Source organism: Salvelinus alpinus, chromosome 13, assembly GCF_045679555.1.
Source record: "Salvelinus alpinus chromosome 13, SLU_Salpinus.1, whole genome shotgun sequence".
Classification (NCBI taxonomy): domain Eukaryota; kingdom Metazoa; phylum Chordata; class Actinopteri; order Salmoniformes; family Salmonidae; genus Salvelinus; species Salvelinus alpinus.
In genome coordinates this window covers 6,945,526-6,968,633 of record NC_092098.1, presented here as the reverse complement: position 1 = coordinate 6,968,633, position 23,108 = coordinate 6,945,526, and the positions used below count along the sequence as shown (strand labels likewise).

Sequence of the window (23,108 nt, the reverse complement as noted above, 5' to 3'; positions counted from 1 at the left end):
GAGCTGGTGGTTTGGAACGAGGCCCGAGAGCCACAGGTACTGAGTCAGGGAAAGGGACTGAGGCTAGGCGCCCAGGCTACGGCCAGACAGACAGCAGCCGTCAGTTCCCCTGCTCTGGGCCAAGTCCAAAGAATCGCCTTTTAAAATGTTCATGGATTGTAGGCCGGGTGAAAGAATGAGTGAAAACAAAGAGTGTAGAAGATGTACCATGTCTATTTGGATATGCATTTAGCCCATGCGTCGGTAGTTGTGTGCTCGCATATGTTTTTCTGAGAGACTGCTCATTCATTATTCATGTGCAATCATGATAGCGACGGCCTCAGAAGTTTTTATGACTGGAAAACAAGTCTCCACACTCGAGTCAACTAAGCACATCTCTATCTGCAGCTATTCTATGGCGGAGTAGGTGAGATTAGCCTGTGCCGACTACGGAGTTACTGGTCCACTTATGATCAAAGGACCTCAAGAGGTCTTGAATATGCATCATCTGACAAAGTTATGTCTGTCCAGACTGGCTAACCTCCAGTCTGAAGAAGCCCTGCAGGATCCGGCAGTGTTGCGAGTTAGTCCCGGCACAGCAACCGGCTCCAGGAGATGCCTTTCTCTCACATTAATTATTCAAACCTGCCAATTGCTTTCAATTATTCATGGAAGTTCATAATTCATCCTCCTCCATCACTTCCCTATAGAAGGTGAAGAACATTTCAAGTTGGTGAGAGAGACATTTTGTCTATGAGCCAAAATGCAATTTATTTCATTAACGCAGTACACATGAATAGTCAAAAAACTTACCTGTGGTGTCCTACAACAATAACTTTGTATTTGTTAACACCAGACATTTTGAAATTGTGTTCCTAAGAGGATATGAATAGACTGGGTAATACGTCAACCCAACAACAGGCTACTATTAAATAAAAGCAACATCTCTTTGAGAACGAATAAACTCAAAACAGCTAGATCAGGGATGGGCAACAATTGATGGGGGTGGAGGCCACCCAATTGCTCGTGGGTCTGCATACCCACATCCATACCCACACATGCAGTCAGAGCCAGCCCTAGCCTTTTGGGGGCCCCAAGGAAAATGTGATTTTTTAGAGTGAATTTCCTACAATTCTACACATGTTTACATTTTGCAGTTTTAAAGCAAGTTCGCTGCAAATCTACACATTTTGCCATATGGCGGTGATAAGATTTCACAATTTTATAATTTATTGCAATTCGATGTATTTTGCCATGGGGCTGAGAGAAAAATTAGCAGTTTTACAGCAAATTTTCTGAACTTCTACACATTTTGCTAAAGGGTGGAGAGAAATGCTTGCCGTTTTTAATATGATATGACTGATAGTGACAGAAAAATCAAATGAGGGCACCCCTGATTGGTAAGTTGACCATGGTTACTAAAAGTTTAGATAGCTGGTTGTAGTGCTTAATTTGAGCTGGAACCTGAGGGAACAGAAACCGGCACCTCAATTTTGAACCGTTTTGTTCCGGAACCCATTTGCCAGGATCTAGTACCTCTCTTAGCATGAAAGATATTTTTCACTTGTTTGCAATGTAAAAATTATAATGAAATCAGAGTTAATTAAAGTTACCTCCTAAAAAAATACAATGTGAAAACATGCCTGATATTCTTAGAATTGATTTGTGTTAGACTTGGCCCGAGTTTATGGTTTGCACAACATTGTGGTTTTGAGAGAAAGAGAAGTGTGCTTGTATCTAAGAGAACTAGAATGAGACTCACGTTCTATGATCTCGCTCCCTCTCTCTGGTCTGACAGACATGAGCCTGAAACTGTCATCTCACCAGCGTTGCACTTCATCATTTATTTCCTTATAGAATCATGACCGCGGGAAGCTGCTGGAGGTGCCGCAGCACCCCAGATAAATTGAAATACATTTGCCAAAGTTATAGAATTACTGTGGTCTGTTCAGAAATAAAATGAAATAGTTCCGAATATTACACCAGGTGTAGGACTATAATTTAGCCACAGTATATCAATAACTTATTTCTCTAAAATTGCCTAAAGTTGTGGACTGTGTGTAGCTCAATCACAAGGCATGGCTACAGATGGGAATGTGCATAAAATCTGTCAGTGAACTCAAAACAGGCATTTCACAATATTTCAAATACAATCGCAAGGGAAACAGGTTGGAAAGCAAATGGATTCCGCTGAAAAGAGAAAACTAATTCTGTCTATAACAGGCCTTGAATTTCCCAGGGGCATCGACGGCCATGTCCATCAATGTTCCCTTGTGGCCGTAATACCCCCTAAACAAAAATCTATGCCTTGTGCCGAATAATAATAATTATATGCAAATGTATTCAAAATTCGAATCAAACACTTCATGAGAGCCCATGAGCTCATGTTGCGCAACATTTCTAAAGGCTATGCAATTGTGGTAGAAAAACAGAGTGATGGCCTCTACTAAATAGAGGAGGATCTCATCAGCTTTCTATAGGCTAGGCCTAATATAATTTATTTTTAAACTTTCCTAATATTAAGCACATTGCTTATATTTCCAGCAGGAGAAAACACTACCTGGATGGCATGAAAATGAACCACGGGAAAAGCGTCCTCCATTCGCTATTTAAGTGCATGTATTTTTCCCTGCTAACCCTGTTGTTTCGATACAGGTGCATGATAATGGTCCATTAAAAATCATAACAAATGTCACACATATATTATTTAGTATATGTAAAGTAAATCAAGAATAGTCTGATGGGTGACAATATTACAACATTCACAATTGATAGGCTATCACTTGATAGTATATAATGAATGATGACCAGCATAAGAAACAATGCCATTTTTGTACGAATCATACTCGCACACCTCATGTAGCCTAGCCCATAGGCCTATATGTTTTGATTAGGTTTGAATCACAACTAAAGTGGACAAATAACTTCTTAAAATTAAGCACTTTATTCGCTTTACGCTTTTCACCATAAAATGCACCTTTAAAATAAAAGCATTACATGCATAATTGCATTTGCAGTCACTTTTGATAATGGTGTTTTCCGCTAATGGAACATTTGCTCTTATAGCCTATAACCATGTGCGCACTGCTGCGCTTATAATGTGAAGAAATAGCCTAAAGGTTAATCAACATTTTAAGCTAAAAGTTCTGGTCTGTAGCATCAGCCACATTGCATCAAAACGTTTTTTTTGATGCTAGTGGTTGTATTAATTTGGGATCTATCGCATCCCACAACTGTCCCAGGCTAATTGGAATATTTATTTCTCGCACAGAATAGGTCGACATTTGTACTATGGGGGATAGTAGATTGTTGCTGTTTGTTAGGTCTACTCATCTTGTTGGCTGACAAAAAGTAAATGTGAACAGTGCATCCAATATCTTCAATATGCACCTCGGAATTGGATAAGGACGCGCGCAGTTGCGTCCCCGATGTGTCGGTCTTCACTTGTAGCCTGTGAGAGAGACCCGATCACGTGATGGAGAGCCGTGTGAGTGAGAGACGCTTCGAATTGTGCAGCACACTCAGGGAGAAGGGCACAATGCAGCTCTCCTGGGCGCAAAAGACATGGATTTTTTTAGGGTGCATTACGGCCACAAAGGGGATGCTGGCTTGAAATTCGAGGCATTATCAAGTGCTTGTGAAATTGTGAATGGAGACTACTGGTGTATACAGCCTGCGCAAAAAAACAAAGCAGACCTCATGCCTTTCAAGCGACTTTTTTCAAATCATCAGTAGTCTCACCATGTAATCTTACAAGGTACTAAAAATCAAAACATACAGCCCAACGTTTGTAAAACGACTAAAGTTACAGTAATAACTCTAAATTAAGCAGATAGGCGTACTTATTTCTTTGTTAACAGCTCAACACAGAATAGCCACATGATAGATCCCAAATTAATACAACCACTGTAGGCTACAATTTAAAACAAATACAAAAAAGCAACGAGGCGATGTTTAGATCATAAGGTTTAGCTGACATTATAAGTGCAGCAATGCGCACACGGCAGTAGGCTAACTGCAATTATCAGAAAAACACTGTTCTCAAAAGCGCACCGCAAATGCGAGCGGTTTCATTTGACAGATTTTTTAAAAATCCTTTAGAGATTTTGAAAGACGGAAAATCTAATTTCTATTTTTCCCTGTTTATCATAAGTGTTGGGGGGGAAAAGAAACTGTCAATAATCAACTGACTGGCTTTCTTGAGGTCTAAAGTATTCTCTCTGGTATGCAATCTGGTTTCCGCTCAGGTTATGGATGTGTCACTGCAACCTTAAAGGTCCTAAATAATGTCACCATTGCCTTTTATTCTAAGCAATGTTGTGCTGCTATTTTTATTGACTTGCCAAAGCTTTTGATACGGTAGACCATACCATTCTTGTGGGCCGGCTAAGGAGTATTGATGTTTCTGAGGGGTCTTTGGCCTGGTTTGCTAACTACCTCTCTCAAAGAGTGCAGTGTATAGTCAGAACATCAGCCACTGCCGGTCACCAAGGGAGTACCCAAAGGCTCCATCCTAGGCCCCACTCTCTTCTCAATTTACATAAACAACATAGCTCAGGCAATAGGAAGCTCCATTTATATGCAAATGATACAGTCTTATACTCAGCTGGCTCCTCCCTGGATTTTGTGTTAAAGGCTCTACAAAAAAGCTTTTAGTGTCCAGCAAGCTTTCTCTGCCCATAACCTTGTTCTGAACACCTCCAAAACAAAGGTAATGTGGTTTGGCAAGAAGAATGCCCCTCTCCTCACCAGTGTGATTACTACCTCTGAGGGTTTAGAGCTTGAGGTAGTCACCTCATACAAGTACTTGGGAGTATGGCTAGAGGGGACACTGTCCTTCTCTCACCACATAGCAGAACTGCAGGCTAAGGTTAAATCATTGACTTGGTTTACTCTATCGTTAATCACTCCTCTTTCCCCCCAGCTGCCAAACTAACCCTGATTCAGATGACCTACCCATGCTAGATTACGGAGACGTCATTTATAGATTGGCAGGTAAGGGTGCTCTCGAGCCGCTAGATGTTCTTTACCATTCGGCCATCAGATTTGCCACCAATGCTCCTTATTGAACACATCACTGCACTCTATACTACTTTGTAAACTGGTCATCTCTGTACACCCGTCGCGAGAACCCCTGGTTGATGCTTATTTATAAGAACCTCTTAGGCCTCAATCCCTATCTGAGATACCTACTGCAGCCCTCATCCTCCACATACAACACCCGTTCTGCCAGTCACATTCTGTTAAAGGTCCCCAAAGCAGTTCGCTGCAGCTAGTGACTTGAACGAGCTGCAACAAACACTAAACTGGACAGTCATCTAAATCTCTTCATTCAAAGACTCACGGACAGCCGGCTGCGACATAGCCTGGACTCGAACCCAGAATCTCTAGTGGCTAGCGATGCAGTGCCTTAGACCACTGCGCCACTCGGGAGGCCCCAATCATGGACACGCTTCTTGACAGTTGTGGCTGCTTTGCGTGATGTATTGTTGTCTCTACCGTCTTGCCCTTTGTGCTGTTGTCTGTGCCCAATAATGTTCGTACCATGTTTTGTGCTACTACCATAATGTGCTGCTTCCATATTATTCTGCTGCCATGCTATGTTATCGTTTTAGGTCTCTATGTAGTCTTAATTGTTAATCCCAGCCCCCGTCCCCACAGGAGGCCTTTTGGTAGGCCGTCATTGTAAATAAGAATCTGTTCTAAACCAACTTGCCTAGATAAATAAGGGTTACATTTTTTTTTTTAAACGATAAAAAAAAAAATAGTAATCACCGTTGAGTGAGTCAGTGAAACCGGAATGCTTTTTTAGGACTATAATTTCCTCCTCCCACCAGTTGGCCATCCCTGAGTTAGACAGACCAATCAATACCTTGGCAATGGCCCAAGTGGACAAGGGTCTTTTGACTACTCTATTTTAGTTATCCTTTTGCCCAAGTCCAATATTGCATTTGCACTCGAAACCCAAAACTCTATTTCCTGCATTTGATGCTATCCAATAGTGTGAACTGCTTCTCCAAGTTGACGGGATCTTTTGTGTAAACGTACCAAGATCAAGACCCCAAGGTTAGAATGCCTGTTGAACAAGCTGCTACTATCATACCACTGGTACACAACTCCAGCCCAAATGGCAAGTGATGGGTACAGGCACTTCCACCTCCCACTTAAGCACTGGGTGCATTGTCTTATTAGTGGAGGGAGGCCTAGATCTGCCACATCTGCCATTCAAACAAATCATTCTCTCTTCCATTCTCAGAGAGGGTTTGGTAAATGCAAAGCTTTGAGCTTTTGAATCATGGTGTCCAGGGTTGGAAATGAACACCGACCATCTGCCAAATGCGGGTAGATTTTGTCATTGGCGGGTAAGAATGCCTATTTCACCAGCCACACTGGCGGGTGCTCACACAGCATTGAGGGAACAGTGTTTTTTTAATCCAAAGCCCATATGTAGAAGTTGGTCGAATTGACAAGAAAGGCTACTAAAGTGTGACTTTGTCTTTGTGTTTTCTTTGGCCAGTTACATCGTTTTGTTCACGTTAGGTTGTTTTTCAATGTTAGTTCGAGTTTGCTGCAACTTTCTGCTGCTAGGAAGACAAGATTGTTTTTTTACATCCCAGACAAGGGAGTGCCCAAGTTAACACGGTTACAGCCCATCCCTTAAAGGGGCAGTGGAATTTTTTGGTCTCACCTAATGATTGTGCTTGATTGAGCATGGATCACTCCGCAAAACTTTAATTCACTAACTTTTAGTCATCGTTCTCCTAGATTTGCGTGCTTCTACATTTCTACTTAGGAACACATCATGTACTCATTGTACAAAAATCACTTAGTCCATTAGTTTCTCCATGACACCCTCATTCCCATTGAACTGATCTCAGGATGAAAACTAAGCCTTGTCTGAGGCCAGAGTGGCCCATAGGGCAGGACCCTCTCTCCTGTTTACCTAGAGTGAGGGAGCTTGATGTAGCCTACACCCCCTGGACAGGACACTAGTCAGGATGAAAGTTCTTACCCTTTTCCAAACAGTGGAGTGAGTGTAGAGGTATCTTCCCTAGAAGTCCCCAGCCACAGCGCAGTGGTACTCTGTCTTCTGGAAGAGCATCAGATACAAAAGACGCTTCAAGTCAAGTCAGGGGACCCTGGTGCACTTGGTGATGTGGACTAATGTTCCTCTGGGACGCACCACAGTCAGGCACTAAGAGGAAAAACACAAGGAGAAGACATTCATTAAAATGAAATATAATATATAAACAATAATAATAATATAAGCCATTTAGCAGACACTTTCATCGAAAGCGATTTACATGCATGGTTCTCTTTTTTTGTCCCGGGAATCAATCCTACTATCCTGGCATTGCAAGCGGCCCGCTCTACCTAACTGAGCTACAGAGGACCGCCCTTGCAACGCATGTAGCCTACGCATGAGAAGAGTCTGTATGGAGGACGCAGAGCAACATTGGTTTAAGAGTAGGGGGGGGGGGGGGGAAAGCTCCATTGCAGATAATTATGACATAGGAGGGGTTACACATCAACAGTCATGTGGGTTGGGACAACATGGCATAGCTTGTATCAGATGTAACTATATTGTTGTCGCTTTCATGAAAATACTTATCAAGCGGACCTACATTCAAGACAATAAATAACACATTTGATTGCACTGGTATATACCAAAGTGATTATCATTGTCAATGTTAACACTGTACAGGTTCCTGCAAATCAACCCTGCTGATATGGTGTTCTCTACGGTTTAATTACCTAAACACCCTGGCTTAAGATAGAGGAAAGAGTACCGTTTTAAACAGCAGTTCCAGCAGCCGTCAGATTACAATTGGGTCTACTCAAATCGCTCTGTCTTCTGTGCATACCAGCGCAATAACAAGAATGAAAGCGGAATCGGGAATAATGCAGTGTTAATTTTGGCGTTTTTTTTAATTTTTAGATTCAGTCTAATCTTAGTCATTTTGACCAAAAAAACATGTCTTAGTCACATTTTTGTTATTTGAATAATGATTTAGTCTAGTTAGTGTCAAAACGATGAAAGAAAGTTGGCCATTTTAGTAAACTAAATGCCATTTCATGAGTCACATTTTTTATTGCCTCAGGAACATATAGTAAACATAAATCACTGAGTTCCATGTGCACAAACATACATAGCCTAGTCCTCCCCAAAATACTTCTTGACAGGCTCCAGACTAACATTTTCCCCTGGCGTCACTAACTTTCAGTTGGTGGCACCAGCCCATGATTTGGTCACACCAACTTTTTTCCCACGGCGTCACACAATAGAAAACATTTGTGATCGTTCACCTTACAAAGTCATTCACAGTGCTTTAGATTGTACAAGAAATAAGCTGTTTCATCCAACATGCATGACTCAACATATTTCGATGTGCAACTGAATTCAGTGGTTGCAATGAATTGTGGGTTGACAATAGGGCATTGTTATTATATTTGACTGTTGAAATAGGGCTCCAGAATTTTCTGCATTTTGTTGTTCAATAGTGATGAATTTGCCTACATCTTGATGTGCAGTAATATCATTAGGCAAAGTTATTTTTGTGGCCAATTCACCACGAGGAAGTGAAAACTCGAAATACATTAGCTTGATCGCTAACCCTAAATATAATACCCACTGCTAGTAATCATGTCTTAATTGAATTTAACAGTACATTTAATGGCCAACGTTTCAGTTGTAGCTTGCTACCCTGTGCAATGGCCGATGTGGAATTGCGCATTTCGTATCATAAAGCCGTATCAAATATCTTGGTTTTAAAAAATAGTTGCTATTGAGACGCTCAATATTAAGAAATGACAAACAGAAAGTATACACCCATAGAAAACTGAGAACAGTGTCTTCCAAAGACGTGCATTTCCCGCAATTGGATTTTTTATAGAATTAGAAGCCTTTTTTCTCTCTCTCCAGAGTGCACATCAAGCAGATTGCTCATCACAGCAGCAGGCCCCAGCGAAACAGGCCCAGGGGCTAGGCAGACACTTTCATTAAAGGAATCATGGGGATAATGCACTTTAAATGCTAGACCAAATCATGGTTTCAGCCTCGCCCCAAAAACCAAGACGTTTCGAAACTTGTCAGTGTACTCGCACAGCCATGTCAAAAGGGTCATAGTCAAAGTTCTGTCATAAGTAGTGGTCTGAGAGTGCTAGCTAGTAGTTTGCTGGAACCTATCAATCTGATATTACCTCAACATATACACCAAGTGTACAAAACATTAAGAACACCTTAATAACATTGAGTTGCACCTCCCCCATTTCGAGCTTAGAATAACCTAAATTCGTCTAGGCATGGACTCTTCAAGGTGTCGAAGCTTTCCACAGGTATAATGGCCCATGTTGACTCCAATGACTACCACAGTTGTGTCACGTTCGCTGGTTGTCCTTTGGGTAGTGGACCACTCTTGATACACACAAGAAACTGTTGAGCGTGATAAACCCAGAAGCGTTGCAGTTCTTGACACAAACTGGTTCTTGACTACCACCCTCTGAATGGCACACATTCACAAAACACATTTTATTTGTCACATGCGTCAAATACAACAGATGTAGACCTTAGTAAAATGCTTACTTACAAGCCTTAACCAACAATGCTTTAAGAAGTTAAGGGGCCTCCCGAGTGGCGCAGTGGTCTGAGACACTGCATCGCAGTTGGTAGCTAGAGATCCTGGTTCGAGTCCAGGCTCTGTCGCAGCCGGCCGCGACCGGGAGACCTATGGGGCAGCGCACAATTGTCCCAGCAGCGTCCGGGTTGGGGGAGGGTTTGGCCGGCAGGGTTGTCCTTGTCCCATCGCGCTCTAGCATCTCCTGTGGCAGGCCGGGCGTATGCACACGGTTGCCAGGTGTACGGGGTTTCCTCCGACACATTGGTGTGGTTGGCTTCCGGGTTAAGCTGGCATTGTGTCAAGAAGCAGTGCGGCTAGGTCGTGTCGTGTTTCAGAGAACGCATGGCTCTTGACCTTCACCTCTCCTGAATCCGTACGGGAGTTGCAACAATGAGATTAACTACCAACTGGATACCACGAAATTGGGGAGAAAAAGGGGTAAAAGTAAAAAAATAAAGAACAAAAACATGTTAAGTAAAAATAAAAATATGAAACAAATAATTAAACAGCAGCAGTAAAATAAAAGCAATAGCGAGGAAATATACAGGGGGTACGAGTTAGTTGAGGAAATTGAGGTAATATGTACATGTAGGTAGAATTAAAGTGGCTAATGCATAGATAAACAGCGTAAAAGAGGGGTCTGGGTAGCCTTTTGATTAGCTGTTAGCTGCAGCCCTTTGGACCTAGACTTGGCGCTCCGATACCACTTGCCGTGCGGTAGCAGAGAGAATGACTATAACTAACAATTTTTAGGGCCTTGTATAGAGGTCCTGGATGGCGGGAAGCTTGGCCCCAGTGATGTACTGGGCCGTACGCACTATCCTCTGTAGTGCCTTGCGGTCGGAGGCCGAGCAGTTGCCATACCAGGCAGTGATGCAACCAGTCAGGATTCACTCGATGGTGCAGCTGTAGAACCTTTTGAGGATCTGATGACCCATGCCAAATCTTTTCAGCCTCCTGAGAGAGAATAGGTTTTGTCGCGCCCTCTTCACAACTGTCTTGGTGTGCTTGGACCATGATAGTTTGTTGGTGATGTGGGAACCAAGGAACTTGAAGCTCTCAACCTCCGCAACTGCAGCCCCGTCGATGAGAATGGGGGTGTGCTCGGTCCTCTTTTTACTGTAGTCCACAATCATCTCCTTTGTCTTGATCACGTTGAGGGAAAGGTTGTTGTCCTGGCACCACACAGCCAGGTCTCTGACCTCCTCCCTACAGGCCGTCTCATCGTTTTTGGTGATCAGGCCTACCACTGTTGTGTCATCAAACTTAATGATGGTGTAGGAGTCGTGTCTGGCACCACCCGATGTCACAGGAAGGCCATAAAGATCATCAAGGACAACAACCACCCAAGCCACTACCTGTTCACCCCGCTATCATCCAGAAGGCGAGGTCAGTACAGGTGCATCCAAGCAGGGACCGAGAGACTGAAAAACAGCTTCTATCTCAAGGCCATCAGACTGTTAAACAGCCACCACTAACATTTAGCGGCCGCTGCCAACAAACTGACTCAGCTCCAGCCACCTTAAAAATGGGAATTGATGGAAATTATGTAAAAATGTACCACCAGCCACTTTAAACAATGCCACCTAATATAATGTTTACATACCCTACATTACACATCTCTTATGTATATGTATATACTGTACTCTATATCATCTACTGCATCTTGCCATCTTATGTAATACATGGACCACTAGCCACTTTAAACTATGCCACTTTATGTTTACATACCCTACAGTACTCATCTCATAGGTATATACCGTACTCTATACCATCTACTGCACCTTGCCTATGCCGTCTGTACCATCACTCATTCATATATCTTTATGTACATATTCTTTATCCCTTTACACTTGCGTGTATAAGGTAGTAGTTGCGGAATTGTTAGGTTAGATTACTTGTTGTTATTACTGCATTGTCGGAACTAGAAGCACAAGCATTTCGCTACACTCGCATTAACATCTGCTAACCATGTGTATGTGACTAATAAATTTGATTTGATTTGATTTGGAGTCGTGTCTGGCCGTGCAGTCATGAGTGAACAGGGAGTAGTGGAGGGGACTGAGCACACACACACACCCCGTGTTAAGGATCAGTTAAGGACGTGTTTTTAACTACTTTTACCACCTAGGGGCCCATCAGGAAGTCCAGGATCCAGTTGCAGAGGGTGTTTAGTCCCAGGGTCCTTAGCTTAGTGATGAGCTTTCAGGGCACTATGATGTTGAACGCTGTCTCAAGGCTTAAAAATCCTTCTTTAACCTGTCTCCTCCCCTTCTTCTACAATGATTTGAAGTGGATTTAACAATTGACATCAATAAGGGATCATAGCTTTCACCTGGATTCACCTCGTCAGTCCCATGGAAAGAGGTGTTCATAATGTTTCGTGCACTCAGTGTATATTGGGATGATACGCTTTCAGATGTCGAGGTTGGTAGTATTTTCCCTGTCAATTTTCCCTGTCTTTTTAAAAATGTATTTTTTTACCTTTATTTATCTAGGTAAGTCAGTTAAGAACAAATTCTTATTTACAATGACGGCCTACAGGGAGAGCAGTGGGTTAACAACCTACCTTCAGGGACAGAACGACAGATTTTTACCTTGCCAGCTTGGGGATTCGATACAGCATCCTTTCGGTTACTGGCCCAACGCTCTAACCACAAGGCTACCTGCCGCCCTTTCTCCCGTGGAAATGTGGCTTTTGGTCTTGTTTGAATCTGTGGCTCCAAACAAAATGTGGCTCCAAACATCGCCCATTTATCTACAAGGAGATTGTACCACCGGGAGAGCAGCCATGGCGTGTGCCTTATCAATGATTTGTTGCCGCCAGATTGGAGAACAGTTGCGGGTGAGTGAATGACCTGGGCATGGTACACTGTATACAAAAAAATGTGGACACCCCTTCAAATTAGTGGATTTGGCTATTTCAGCCACACCCATTGCTGACATATGTATAAAAATCGAGCACACAGCCATGCAATCTCCAAAGACAAACTTCGGCAGTAGAATGGCTCGTGCTGAAGACCTCAGTGACTTTCAAAGTGGCACCGTCATAGGATGCCACCTTTCCAACAAGTCAGTACGTCAAATTTCTAGGAGCAACAACGGCCCAACCTTGAAGTGTTAGAACACAAAAGCTCACAGAACAGGACCGCCGAGTGCTGAAGCACGTAAACATTGTCTGTCCTCGGTTGCAACATTCACTACCGAGTTCCAAACTGCCTCTGGAAGCAACGTCAACACAAGAGCTGTTCGTCGGGAGCGCCATGAAATGGGTTTCCATGGTCGAGCAGCCGCACACATGCCTAAGATCACCACGCGCAAAGCCAAGCATCGGCTGGAGTGATGTAAAGCTCGCCGCCATTGGTTTGGCGGGTGCCAGGAGAACGCTACCTGCCCAAATATATAGTGCCTGCTGTAAAGTTTGGTGGAGCAGGAATAATGGTCTGGGGCTATTTTTCATGGTTTGGGCTAGGCCCCTTAGTCCAGTGAAGGGAAATCTTAACGCTACAGCATACAATGACATTCTAGGCGATTCTGTGCTTACAACTTTGAGGTAAGTTTGTGAAAGGCCCTTCTCTGTTTCAGCATGTTATAACAGAAAAGGGGGGACCAACTCCATATTAATGCTTATGATTTTGGAATGAGATGTTTGACAAGCAGGTGTCCACATACTTTTGGTCATGTGGTGTATTTATTTTCCACTAACAGCATTGCAATTCTGCCTTACAATTCTGTTAAATAGGCTTGGGCGGTATCCAGATTTTCATATTGTTCATGTCCTCTCATCCCGGGATTTACGGTATTACCTGCATAGCACACAAGGGGGCGCTAAAAATGCAAGAAAAGTCCATTGGGTCTCTTATCAGAATGCTAACTAAATTAGCACAAACTAAATGGCAAAATCACAGATGCTGCTAGCTAATCTCGCCCTCTCGCTCTATAACAATACTGCTCACTTACATAACACTACCAACACACACTCGGTGTTGGACATGTGGTTAATGGTTACTGGGCAGATCACAATACAGGGTTTGAAAGATCTAACTGGGTAACCAAAAAGCCCAGCCTTTTGAAGTAAAACATGCCATTTTCCTGTTATGATAGAAACCCATATGGGATGGGTTCTATTTAAAATGCTAACAAACAAACAGTCTTTGCCAATGACCACGCTTGTCCCAGTGAAAAGGTTACGGGATGGTCCACGTCCCTGGCAATTTACTGGGACCACAAGGTCTCATCTGCCTGACCTGCTGACAGCCAGCATGCCTCCCCATCGTGACAACTTTCCATCGAACATGCCAAATGACAGTGAGCATGAGCAGATTAAAAACATACTTATATTCCATGGGGAGAGAGAGGGCGGGGGGGATACGGGTAGCATGCAGAAGGTTATTTCAGCTGTTCAGGGCCCCTTTATTTTGGGTTGACATCTGTCATTTTTAGAGTAACGTAACACTTCGGAGGTGAGAGAAGGGGACAGCCACACACAGCCAACAATAACAAAAGCACTCTGGACAGCAGTCAGAACTCACAGCTGACGCCATCTGTCACCAGCTCTGGTGGTAATGTCTGATTGTTTTGTCTTCGGTTTCAGGATATGAGGCATTTATCTATGAAACAAATAAGAAATCCCAAATTCTCTATCCCACAAATATGGGGCTAGAGCTATCAGATTTAAAAAAAAATGTTTTATTTTTTTATAAATGTTGTTGGCAAAATGTATAATATCGTTAGCTTAACGCAATTGCTGTTTGTCTGCAGGAACTACTCGCCAGCTCCTCTCAAAAGCAGGGAAATAGACCTAACTACAGTCGGAAGCACAGAATTGTCTAGAATGTCATTGTATGCTGTAGCGTTAAGATTTCCCTTCCCTGGAACTAAGGGGCCTAGCAAAAACCAAGAACATTATTCCTCCTGCACCAAACTTTACATTTGGCACTGCACTGGGGCAGGTAGCGTTCTCCTGGCATCCGCCAAACTCAGATTAGTCTGTCGGACTGCAAGATTCATCACTCCAGAGTACTCGCACAGTTTCCTCTGCAACAGAATCCAACGGCGGCGAGCTTTACACCACTCCAGTCGACGCTAGGCATTGCGCATGCTGATCTTAGGCATGTGTGCGGCTGCTCGGTCATGGAAACCCATTTCATGAAGCTCCTGATTAACAATTCTTGTGCTAATGCTTCCAGAGGCAATTTGGAACTCGGTAGTGAGTGTTGCAACCGAGGACAGGCAATTTTTACGCTCTACGTACTTCAGCACTCGGCAGTACCATTCTGTGAGCTTGTGTGGCCTACCACTTCGCGGCTGAGCCGTTGTTGCTCCTAGACGTTTCCACTTCACAATGACAGCACTTCCATATGACCGGGGCAGCTCTAGCAGTGCAAAAATTAGACAAACTGACTTGTTGGAAAGGTGGCATCCTATGACGGTGCCACGTTGAAAGGGTGTCCACATACATGTATGTGTGTATATATGTACTTCAAAGTTGGTTATTTATAGTCAAAGTTATACAGGATTTCCTATTTTGTAAGAGGTAACCTAAATCCTTCAGCACATATGGAAAGACATACTGTATGGGCTCAGTATTCACAGCACGGAAGCATGTTGTTTAGGAAAGGTGTGGCATGAGTGAGCGAGTGAGAAAGGCATATGGAAAAGAAAACAGCAAGAGAATCCGACCTGCTTGACAATAAACGCAAATCACCTTCGTGGAAGGAATGAAGGTGGAAAGAATCATAATTCAAAAGGCTACTAATTTAACATTTTCTTTCCTCATTTTGTCTCTTTCACATGCACGCACACACAAAGCCAGAACAGATAAATGCACTTAGGGCTTAAGAATTAGAAATAAATATTTCACTGCTCTGTTTAACTACCAAGAAAAGGAACATTGTTGAGTGAAACCATGCATTATAATGTGGACGATTCCAGCGTCATGGTCATTAATGTCTCACAGAATGGACAAACAAAATACACATTTGACTTTTGATGTGTGTCTATAGTACCTCTGGGGGAATGTATACTCAAGAAAGCGGACTTCTAAATATTGGCATGTTGGAGAAATAAAGCATGAAGCACATATGGAAAACCATATGGGCTCAATTGATGCCGGTTCGATACACACACATGTTTTTGCATGAACACATTCCTTTTCCATTAATATCTGCTGATGGGAGCTCAGGAGCTGGATCTGTGAGACGAATTCTCTAAACTGAGTGGCCCTCTGTGTGTGTGTGTGGCCACCTGAGCTGAGCCATAGGGCAGACTGAGCATCTACCACCCCATTATCAGCTTAGGGTTGGGGACAATTTTTCCCCCCACTTATCTGAAATCACCCACTGATAAACTTGGCATTTTTGTAGATTAAAATTGGTTTTCAACTATTAATATGTCAATATTTATCTTTAGAAATTAGCATGGCATTTTGCCAATTAATATAAACGCAGCTTTGGATTTTACCCATATCAAAAGTGAATGGTTTAGACCGTTTTACGGAGAGGTTTTCCCGCTCCGACCAATGAATGAATGCGACCATGGGCAGCTGTCAAAAATGATTGCCGTCCTTTGACATTACCCTGTTCATGGAAAAATGACCAAGTACACTGACTGTTTAAAGCAAAACCACCAAAACTACTTATGGTGAACAATTTAAATAAAATCTGAATGATTGAAAACCCCAACCAGTAGTTGGAAGTGAGTTGCGTCTACTCCGGTAAAACACAATTTTCAACAGCGCATTTGGTAAAAATGACCCAGCAAATTACATTTGGTTGTCACTAAACTAATAAAGCTGTGCTATCTAATATAACTATATGTTAACTAAGACAGTGTTACCCAAACTCGGTCCTCGGGACGCACGTTTTGGTGTTTGCCGTAACACTACACAGCAAAAACCAAAACATGCACCCCTTTGGGAAACCCTGATAAGTTGTGCCAAATAAATCTCAAGCTATGCAATTGGTTTAACTTGCTAAGTGGCTAGCTTGCGAGATTAAGCTTTTTGGTTACAGCAGAGACAATCAATCCCGTCCTGTATCGAACGCTGCTTATTGACCAATCTTGACTTTAATATGACTGCATGTTAACATAATAATTTAAACACCTACATAAGTCACAGTGATTCACTGGTACATATGGTATGATGCTTGTAAAGTTGTCTCGCACACCTGCTGCTGCCTCACGAGGCAGACACTCACTTCCCCAAGCTCTGGGGGGGGGGTGCTAGTCAGAAGAAAAAAAATCCTGCAACCTGATGGCTGGAAAAAAAAGAATCCCCCCAAAAGCTGCAAAAACAGAGCAAAATGACAATCTATACTGAACAAAAATATAAAACGCAACAACTTTAACGATTTTACTGAGTTACAGGAAATCAGACAATAGGGAAAAATGAATTAGCCCCTGATCTGTGGATTTCAAATAACTGGGCAGGGGCGCAGCCATGGGTGGGCCTGTGAGGGCATAGGCCCACCCACTGGGGAGCCAGGCCCAGCCAATCAGAATGTTTTCCCCACAAAAGGGCTTTATTACAGACAGAAATACTCTACAGTTTCATCAGCTGTCTGGGTGGCTGGTCTCAGACGATCCCCGCAGGTGAAGAAGCCAGATGTGGAGGTCCTGGGCTTACATGTGGTCTGCGGTTGTGAGGCCGGCTGGATATACTGCCAAATTCTCTAAAACAAGGTTGGAGGCAGCTTATGGTAGAGAAATGAGGGATGCACGATATATCGGAAACGGCCGATATTAGCTAAAAAATGCCAAAACCGATGTCAAACCTGAAGTGCATACCTATATAAACGTAGGTACATGACGTAATGACGCCACGTAAAATTTTGCGCTACACGTGCCACACAGCATTCCTAACCTAGCCCACAATGTCTGCTGCGTGGATCGAGCAGTCAACAAGTCGAGCAGTCATTTGAAAGAGAAAGAACATTTCAGCGAGACAACTCAAAGGTGAAATCCATTAATGCCAAGATAATGGAATTCATTGCCCTTGACAATCAACTGTTCTCTGTCGTGGGTGATGTTGGCTTTCGCCGACTGGTCGAGCACCGGTACACACTCCCAAGTGCGCTATTTTTTCAGATGTTGCCCTACCGGAGATACACAGTAATAGCGTCACTGCTATTAGCTTCACGACTGACATTTGGACCAGCGATATCAGCCCCATGAGCATGCTGAGTCTGACAGCACAGTGGGTCGTCGAGGATTTCGTACTGAGGAAAGTCGTATTGCATGCTCATGAATGTGCTGGTTGTCATACCGCTGCTGCCATTTCAATGGTATTTGAGAACATGTTTGAAACATTAACACACTAGATAGCTCCATTCTAACTGACTGGAGAAATACTCATCAACTGTGCCTGCAGCAGACATGATATCCTCTTTCATGGCATTGAAACACCTGCTCAATAAAACTGGCGACACAGGCTGTGAACAAGCAATTCGGTGGCACTCTCTCTTTACTGTGTCGCCACCATGCTCGATACTAGGACCTCTACTTCGATGAAGACAAGAAACAAGGTTTATGTGAAATGTTACATACACAGCTGGACAAGATGGAAACAGACAGTGCAAACCGAGGAAGAGAGGCCACGGACAGACAGAGCTGAAAATTTGTATGATGAAATCCTGGTTGAGAATGAAACTGAACAACGAAACAGCACAGTAATTAAGTGAAAGAAATAGGTTTTGGTTACGTTTTACTGGTAACGGGGACATACGTAAATGCCAACAAAATAACTTTTTGGTCAGTGTGGTGTGTAACCTTTATTTAACTAGGCAAGTCAGTTAAGAACAAATTCTTATTTACAATGATGGCCTAACCCGGGCAAACCCAGACAACACTGGGTCAATTGTGCAGTGCTCTTGCACTGAGATGCAGTGCCTTAGACCGCTGTGTCCGTGCAACCATTTACCTGTACTAGAATGCTTAAAAAGGCTGCTGGAATTTTAAATATCGGTATCATTTTTTTTGGCAAGGTAGATTAACATTCAATTCTATGGCAACAGCTTTGGTGTACATTCCTCCAGTCAGCATGGCAAATGCACGCTCCCTCAGAAACATAAGCCATCTGTGGCATTGTTTTGTGTGACAAAACTGCACATTTTAGAGTTGCCTTTTATTGTACCCCAGCACAAGGTGCCCCTGTTTAATGATCATGATTTTTTTTAAATCAGCCGCTTGATATGCAACACTTGTCAGGTGAATGGATGATCTTGGCCAAGGACCAAGGCTCACTAATAGGGATGTAAACAATTTTTTTCACAACATGGGAGAAGTAAACTTTGTGCATATGGAATATTTCTGGGAGCTTTTATTTCTGCTCATGAAACATGGGACCAACACTTTATATATTTTTTTCAGTATAGTTAGTTAGCTAACTAGCTACGTTTCATCATCTGAATACCCACATTTAGAAGACTGTATTTATTTGTATTTGGTAGATGGTTGGACCAGGTCCGGTAAATGCAAAAGCTAAGATTTAACACATCAATATCCATCACATCCACAACCGGTATAGATGTTTACGATATCATAATGCCCAGAAAAAAAAGGACACTCACAATGAAGAGAGAGAAACCAATTATAGACAAAGTACGCTTTACAGAGAAAGTTAAGATGATCCGAAGTACGCTGCATGTAAAATAAATACATATATTTATTCATATTTATTTTTGGATGTTACATTGCCTCTGTCCCAGTCACCCCCATATCTTTACAATACTGTAGAACACGCAAACAAAACTCAAGATACTTAAATATGGCTCATGGTTCTCACACCCTTCCATAGACTTACACTGTAATTATGAAGACTTCCAGGGGACCTGCTTCAACCTATCAGAGCTCTTGCAGCATGAACTGACATGTTGTCCACCCAATCAAAGGATCAGAGAATTAATCTAGTACTGAAAGAATAACCTACAGCTAGCTAGCACTGCGGTGCATAAAATGTGTTGAGTAGTTGACTCAAAAGAAAGGGAAACACAAAAATTGAGAATCAGCAGAGATTTAATTGGATTTTTGTTCACTTTCACAGTAAGCTAATGCAGGTAGCTAATTTAGCCTACACAAACACCCGGCTAAAACAGACAGGAAAGCTATTTATGTTAGCTAGCTGGCTAAGGCTATCCAACACTGGAACTCTTCCAAGTCAAGGTAAGCTTTCGGTTTTGTTAAATTTACTGCAACTGGGGCCCGCCGGTGTAACTGCTAAACTGCTTGCTGTACACTGTACTGCGTGACTGTAGCGGGTTACATAGCTACTAGAACTATGACGTTAGCCAATATGGTGACAATGATGTAGGCTATGTAGCGGTTAACAGTTAAGGTATGAAGATTTGGCTTGGAAAGGTCACAGACAGCAGGTGTGTCCACAAGCGAAGGGAAAAGGTGGGAGGAGAGCGTGTAGATGCGAGAAGGAATTATAGAACAAACAAGGTGAGCATGCTGTTTGTATGTGGCTGCTATGAAAGTGAACTGTGTGTGCGGGTGATCAGGGTGTATTCATTCCTCTGATTCTGTTGAAAAACATTTCTTAACCATGCAAACGAAGCAGGGATAAACCTAACTGAATTTGTCCATATGAAAACTCTAATTTGCAACTGTTTGGACTAATGATTACACCCCAAATCAGCTAGATGAAGGCAAGTGCGTGCAAGGCGGTATTGAATGTGTCACGGTCTGTCAGTCACCTTGATTACTTCAATTTGTTTCTCAAATGTGTGCATATACGTGATAAACTTTCATTTGTAGGCAACCTCATAATGGGTATAGGGAAAATTCAAGTATCATATAGTAGCCTAAACCTATCGATGTTACATTGAGCTTGGTGAATGGAATATGAATGACAGTCATCAAATATGCTGTAATAGAAATAAGACCACGCTGATCATTTTTTAAATTGTCCCCCCTAATCTTACATAGCACTGACCGCCACTGCCCTATGCTAAACCCTAACTTTAACCCCTACCCTATCCATAACCATTTTACATTTCTACTTCAATTGGGTAGGGACATCCCAAGGACGCAGGATAGCAAAGACCATTCACTGAGGCAACGCTTTGGGCAAGAAGCAAATTTTGTGATTGGTTCTCACTTGAAAGGAAAAACATCAATGTTCCCTCTAAGCTGCACCCGCACACAGCCCCCTCGGGACTGCCGGGCAGAAGAAATATCAACCCGCACAGAGAAGCATATTCAGAGCTCTGAGGGAGAATTTTCCCCCTTAGTTAAACACTATCAACATTTCCCTTCACTATTGGAATTGTGATGGAATCAACGCAATATTAGCCACTTTCAATGCAACACACAAAGAAAACTTCTGTTGGCAGAACGCATTGGAGTAGGATTCTATTGCATTGATATGCACAACAGCCATACTCTACACAGTCCGGTGCGGCATAACCAAATCAGAGCTGCAATAGGCCTATATGCAAATAGACCATTGCCATTCATGGATCTGTGCCATTGACTTTGAACTGGGCTGTGTTTACAGCATGAGCAGTAGATGCGCTTGTTTTGAGATCAAAGCGAAAGCTGCATGTAGCCATGTGTGCACATTTGTTCCTATCCTTTGCTAGTTAGTGAGTCATTAGGCCAGTTAGACAATTTGTAGTCAGAAATGGGGGAGTCATTGCTTCCTACAAGAGCATAAAACGTGTACATTTCTAGATATCTTTGAAAAGCGAGTCTGGTAAAGATTTTTTTCTTCTTGTCTTAAAAAGGCAGTGTTGTATTTTGAGACACGCTTGACTAAGCTAAGTAGCCAATAGGCAGAGGATTACATAATTTGTCTCGGAATAATGCATTTTATATTGGAAAGATGTTTCTTGCATCAAACATCAAATCACCTCGTCTGAAGGACAAGTGGATAAACAGGTTAATGTCAAGCCATGTCAAGTTCTATTTCAAAAAAGACATGGAATGTAGGCCTACAGTGAACACATTGGCTGCTACTGTAGGCTTAATGATAGCAGTTCTATTTCCATGTTAAAATGTTATAAGATACATTTTATCATTTTTTATGTAGGCCACTCTGGTAGGCCTACATTATGACCAAATAGCCACAGTAGCTTACTTGACCACTGTCTGAATCTGTAACGTAAAGCGGGTACAGATTGTACAAGCGATGAAAACGTAGCTAAATACCAATACATTGAAAATGTGTCCTATGTTGTTGTTTTCCAGATGGCTAGCATGAGATAGTCTTCAGAGTTCAGGCAAAATGTTTTGCTGGAATTAGTGCAGCTTAGATTAACACACAGTTTCGATGATGTGGTGCTTACAAATTTGATGTGGTGCTTACATTAATGCTCTTTCCACAAATTTAAGAAACCAGTTTATATACACTGCCATTCAAAAGTTTGGTGTCACATAGAAATGCCCCTGTATTTGAAAGAAAAGTATTTTTTTTGTCCATTAAAATAACATCAAATTGATCAGAAATACAGTGTAGACATTGTTAATGTTGTAAATGACTATTGTAGCTGGAAATGGCTGATTTTTAATGGAATATCTACAAAGGTGTACAGAGGCCCATTATCAGCAACCATCACTCCTGTGTTCCAATGGCACGTTGTGTCCAAGTTTATCATTTTAAAAAGGCTAATTGATCATTAGAAAACCTTTTTGCATTTATGTTAGCACAGCTGAAAACAGTTGTCCTGATTAAAGAAGCAATAAAACTGGCCTTCTTTAGACTAGTTGAGTATCTGGAGCATCAGCATTTGTGGGTTTGATTACGGGCTCAAAATGGCCAGAAACAAAGAACTTTCTTCTGAAACTCGTCAGTCGATTCTTGTTTTGAGAATGAGTTGGCATTCTAGTAGGCATTCTAGGCAATGTGATGGTCTGGGGGTGCTTTAGTGGTGGTAAAGTGGGAGATTTGTACATGGTAAAAGGGATCTTGAAGGAGGAAGGCTATCATGCCATTTTGCAACGCCGTGTCATACCCTTTGGACGGCGCTTAATTGGAGCCAATTTCCTCCTACAACAGGACAATGACCCAAAGCACAGCTCCAAACTATGCAAGTACTATTTAGGCAAGAAGCAGTCTGCTGGTATTGTGTCTATAATGGAGTGGCCAGCACAGTCACCGGATCTCAACTCTATTGAGCTGTTGTGGGAGCAGGTTGACCGTATAGTACGTAAGAAGTACCCATCAAGCCAATCCAACTTGTGGGAGGTGCTTCAGGGAGCATGGGGTGAAATCTCTTCAGATTACCTCAACAAATTGACTACTAGAATGCCAAAAGATCTGCAAGGCTGTATGCTGCAAATGGAGGATTATTTGATGAAAGCAAAGTTTGAAGGACAATTATTATTTCAAAAATGTTTAAAGTCATTATTTATAACCTTGTCAACATCTTGACTATATTTCCTATTCATTTTGGAACTCGTTTCATGTATGTTTACACGGAAAACAAGGACATTTCTAAGTGACCCCAAACTTTTGAAGGGTGGTATATATCGGTTATCTGTGAATATTTCCACTATAAAAATCAGATA

At 42.4% G+C, this 23,108-nt stretch overlaps 1 protein-coding gene across 1 annotated transcript in view; it reads right to left on the bottom strand.

Moving 5' to 3' along the window:
- Positions 1-23,108, bottom strand: part of LOC139538040 (bifunctional heparan sulfate N-deacetylase/N-sulfotransferase 1-like) — a 107,862-nt gene that overhangs the window by 68,436 nt on the left and 16,318 nt on the right. The window contains exon 2 of the mRNA XM_071339953.1: positions 6,992-7,174. The gene's annotated coding sequence lies outside the window, so the exon portion shown is untranslated. The remainder of the gene's footprint in view (positions 1-6,991; positions 7,175-23,108) is intronic.